General features: G+C 44.8%; 1 pseudogene; it reads right to left on the bottom strand.

Annotated features, from left to right (window-relative positions):
- Positions 1 to 1,171: 1,171 nt before the first annotated feature.
- Positions 1,172 to 1,691, bottom strand: LOC131415166 (large ribosomal subunit protein uL22-like; annotated as a pseudogene).
- Positions 1,692 to 5,240: the final 3,549 nt, after the last annotated feature.

The following is a 5,240-nucleotide window of genomic DNA, read 5'->3' as shown; positions in this document are numbered from 1 at the left end:
GGCAAGCCATGCTGTGGCGGCATCCCATACAAAGTCGAGGAAGATGGGCATGCATGTTAGCCCAGGGCCAGTCTTCCTCAGCAAAAAAAAGAGGAGGGTTGGCAGATGTTAGCACAAGGCTGATCTCCTCACAAAAAAAAAAAAAGAGGAAGGGACATATTAAACAACGTCCACAATAAACTGAAAATGGAGAGAAGGAGAGTGGGGAAGAGGGTGGAGAAGAAAACAGGTGGGAAAAGGTAGAAGAGATGGAAGACAGGAAGGCCACAGAGAATAAGAATGGCCTTTAGAGGTGACTGACAGATTCCACAGAATGACTGGCTGGTCACAGCAGGAGAGGAAGCCAAACACCGAGACCCCAGTCCCATCAACCAGCTTTGAGACTTTGGTCAAGTCCCCCACTCACTCTGCCTGCCCCTCAGTTTCCCTACTTGTCAAAGAGGCATGAGAATGACCCCCCTCCTAGGACAGAATGACAACTAGCATAAAGATGCTTTGGGAAGTTAAAAGCAGGGACAAAGTGACACACGGTCACGTCTGTGGGGTTGATCTGGCCTCTCACCGTTCTGTCTATTGATCCAATTCTCTTCAACAATAAAGCACGTGTGGGTTTCTCATCGGGCCTTTGCAGAAATAGGAACTAACGTGAGAATCTTCCAAGTGTGCAGAATGGCATAGCCTGAAATGTATCTCTAGCAGTTGTCAGAGGCAGAGAGCCTAGGAAGGTCTTATTATGTATTTCTCTCTAGTGATAAAACGCTAATCTGTTCTATGTTTCATCTTCAAGGACAAAATGTGGTTTACCGTCAGCTCCAAGCTTGTTTAAAGAACAGCAACGTTCCCGGGATTAGTTACACTTGTCGCTCATCGGGATGAGCTCTGAGTCAGAAGCCAGCTGTACTTCATTCTCCATGCCTAGCTCAGGTAAGACAGCACAGAACATTTTCTAGATTCAACCAATTCTATGATACATTGTAATTCAACACAGTTTGTTGATTGCTATAGATTTAACCTGTTGGTTATGTAAAAATGTTTATGTAAGTTTATGATTATTTTTTGGAAGTAAGGGTATTGGTGATGGTGAGGGGGTAATTCATCTCTCAGATAGAAAAGATGTTTAAATTTGAACTTTTTTTTTTTAACTTTTATTTGCATTTATTTTATGTGGAATTTATTCCCGGGCCATGAGTTTTTGTTTCTTCAGCTTCTTCTGGGATAGTTTTTTCTTCTGAGCAACAATCTGCTCTTTTTCAGTAAGGATCATCTCAGTGTGGCCACAGGAGTTCATGTGGGGGTTCATCAGTCTCTGAGCTCTGTCAGTCTGGGGGCGCATCTTGAGGGCTGTGTTCTTGGATGAGCTCAATGACCAGAGAGGCAACATCTAACCTGTTAAGTTCAGTGTTACTCTGTATTTTTAAGCATGTGAGGCAAAAACTCAGCACTCTTTTGGGGCCTCTGACCCTGCGTCTGGCCCCACTATTTGGCCTGGGTGCTCCACCACTGTAACAATGGGGTGGCATGCATTGCTCCTGTAAAGGGACATCCTTCAGAGAGTCGGTGGCTTTTCAGAAATGTGTACCTTTGACGATCCAGGCAGTTTCACAGATGTTCTTAAAGTGAACGTGGTGACTTGAACCTCTTGATTTGCACGATTTTGTGGGGTTTTCTGGGTCAAGTGAGTAGCAAACCATTTTCAGAGATCATCTCAGGCTACTTATGGACAAACTTGAACTTATTCTTGCATCCCGGTAGTAATAATGACTGCCAAGTAATCAAGTCAGGAAAACAGAAGGCAGGTCAGCCAGACAGTGGGTTGGACAAGGAAACGGCTGAGAGTAGCTTTCTGTTCATAGAGTTTGTAGAACTGGAGAGCCTTCAGTCCACTTCCCATCTGGGCATTAGGAGGCTGCTGCTTCCCTGTGCCAGCGGGTATTTGAAGCTGAGGGATCAATGTGGTGCGTCTCCCTGTGGCATCTACTTTACTCAAGATTTGAGACAAAAAGACTGTTGTTTTATATTAAAACAAACCAAATATGTAGCGGAGTGGGAAGCAAACCGGGGCTGAAGTTTGAGAAGCGCCTCCCAAGGCTCTGGGCTCCGCCATTGGTGCAAGTGGCTTGTGGAGGGTTTGGGGAGCACGAGGTTACCTGGCTCATCTGGGGTCATCCATCTGGGCCCCCAACCCCGTGCTGCACCTGCCCCCTAGAATGCCTTTCTTCTCTGTCTCTCCCTGCTACACCCTGTTTCCGGGAAGCCCAGATACAGATGCTCCTTCCTTGAGGAAGCATGTCCTGATGGACTGCCCTTGACTCCACGCTCTTGGTCAGCTCTTCTCTGTGGCACTTACTGATTCCTACGGACACATTAGACCATGTCTCAGCTCCTCTCCTGGTCGGTTCTCCTGGAGGGCACAGTCTGAACATTTGCCACCTGACGAGCAGTCTGCGTTGTTGAAAGAAAATGATCTCAAGAAACATTTGAAGAATGAATGAAGGAGAAGTTGGTATTCCCAATTTGCAGCTGAGCAGGCAGCTGATTTTCTTTGCAACTGAAAATCAGGAGAGGGTTTGGCCTGACCTGGGGGTACTTCCTGAAAGAAGATGAAAGGGAGGAAGCTAAAACCCATCCCTTTTAGACAAGTCTCCTGATTAGACAATGCACCATCACAGAAGGAGGGTCTTCTGAAAATCCTGACAATGACAGGAAACCATTTTGACTGGTGATTGTCATTTGTCATTATTTCCCCGAGTCTAAATCGGAAGTGAATTGTTGATTGATTTCGTTCTGCCTGTTGCCCCTTTCATCAGTAATGCAGACTAAATAATTACCCTCTTTGATTTTTCTGTTGCATCAGCCCCCGTGTACTTCTGACAATAAGGAAATATTAATTGAGAATGAAAATAGAGCCATTAACAATAAAATTAAATAATTATGGTGTGTGAAGAATATCATGTCATCAGTAAGTCAATATGTTGCAATCAAATTATCAGACACACTTCCCCTCTAATTCCTGGAAGAACCATGCTGTGTGCTAAGGCCACGTTAGGGGAATCTTAGTTCTCTTGGGCATCAGGTCCTGGTTTGGATGCTTCCCAAGTTTGTGCTGTGTCTGCACTCTCTGGAGCCATTAGCTATGTCCATGCCCTTTGTGGGAAGTGTTTAATAAAGTTCAAGTTGGATCAGTAAGGTTCCTGGGTACCAATTCTGGTTCTGCTCCTGATTTTCTTTGTGGCTTTAAGCCAAACAGGAAAACTTGTCTGCACTTAAGTTTTCTCATTTGGCAAATGAGGAAGACAATACTAGTCTGTCAAATGTCTTAAAATCTGAACACTGTACAAAGAAACTGTAGACATAAGCAGTCATTAATAGGGTACCTGCTGTGTTTCTGTCCATGCAGTGGGGGTAAATTTCAGTCCTGGTTCCCCAGTGAGATTTGGCAGAGCATCCTTACAGCGCAGTGCAGAGTTCCCTTCTCCAGCTGCCTCTGTTGGCTGGATTAACTTTATCTGCTTTTTGGTCATTCTAAGCGCTACATGAATTAGTCCAGTATAAGAATATGTCCTCGCGAGTCTTATCCCACTCTTGGCAGATAACCCACCTCTGGATTTACTGAGATGATTAAGGCTAATATGCAAGAACTGAACTTGCTCATCTTTCTCGTTTTCACGTTGATGCATCTCCATCTATGTGGTTGCCTCCCAGTTTCAGACAAAAAGGGGGGCACCCCTTTCCTCCTCTCCAGAGCTAACCCCTTCCCCTGTGCCCCTGACCCCTCCCTTCGCCTCTTCCTAGTCCACTTTTCACGACTTGCACCACCACATCTTAGGTCTCCCTTGCAGCTGCTGTCAAACATGCCCAGGCTTGATTCTATTTTAAGAAGTTCACAAGAAAACTGAAATGCCTTTGCTTGGCCTTGCTGTCACTTCCAGTCTATTTATTGCCTTCCTTTTGCAGCAAGTTATCTCCGTTTCCTCTTTCCACATAGCCCCTTAACTTTGCAGTCTAGCTTCCTTTCTCCGTCACTGTTGAAACTGCATTCTCAGAGGTCACTAACGGTGCCTTGTGGACCAAGTCCAAAGAGAGTTTTGTCTTAGCCTCATTCTTCTTGTTTTCTCAAGAACATCGGTTTTCTTTCCCTCCCCTGTTTTTCTTTCAACCTTTCACCCTGACATAGTTCTCTGGTTTATGTTGTTCACTTATCTCCTAGTTAGATTTCACAAACTTGCCCACTGCATCGCATTGTGGCTAAATGTCCAAGCTCAGAGATTAGCCTGCCTGTGGTTGAATTCTAACTCTTCCATTACAAACTGCGTGACCTTTGGCGAGGTCATCTCTCTGTTCCTCAGTTTCTCCTTCCTTAAAATGGGATCATAATAAGAGTACTTGCCTCAGGTTTGTTGTAAGAATCAAATGAGATAGTCTATGTGATATTTACTCCAGTGTTTGGCACATAGAAATATTCAATAAATATTATCTATTAGCATAAAAATAAGCTCCTAGATCTTTGAAAATGTAACTTTTTTTTTCCTTTTAGGACATATCGCCCAAATTACCCAGCACAGGGCCAGACAATAAATAATTACTGATAAATAGATTTATGCACATGGTTGGAGAGTCCAGGAAAAAAGGAGTGATGGGGAGAGAGAGGCTCCCAAATTCTGCAAGTACTGTTATACTCAAGTTTTTGTTTTGTTTTGTTTTACAAATAAATCATTTAAATTGGTGAGAGTTTAAATGGTTCCTTTCAGGACCTATGGTGTTTGTTGAGGAGGAAAGGGCATCAACGGTTAATGCTCGAGTTGTTGGTGCACTAACCAGTCACAATGAGGCTGCGTAGCCTGGAACACAATGTCCCATCCTTGGATTACATGCTGCTCTAACAGGATTATGGACCAAAGCGCTACAGCTGCGGCTGTGTGGAGGCTCCTGGAACCCGTTCATTGAGCGATGGCGCCATCTAGCGGCGGCATGGTGCAGGCGGAACAGGGCTCATCGCAGAGGAAAACGCAACAAGGGAGGAGGGAAACAGCACAGTTCGGGGAAGTAACGGGCATGTGATGCTTGTGCGGCACCTAGAACAACCTTGTCGGTTGCAGAGGGAAATTCCGCCCCCTACCCTAATACCATCTAAACTTTGATTTTTTTCCTCATATGGTTCTCACTTTCCAGCGCTGTGCTGACCCGTTATCCTGAACAGACCCTACTTCACCTTCTCATTTCCCTTTTTCTCTGTTAGGACT

The sequence above is a fragment of the Diceros bicornis genome, chromosome 16, assembly GCF_020826845.1.
Source record: "Diceros bicornis minor isolate mBicDic1 chromosome 16, mDicBic1.mat.cur, whole genome shotgun sequence".
NCBI lineage: Eukaryota > Metazoa > Chordata > Mammalia > Perissodactyla > Rhinocerotidae > Diceros > Diceros bicornis.
The sequence above is the reverse complement of the archived record's forward strand: the minus strand, read 5'-3'. Positions and strand labels throughout refer to the sequence as shown.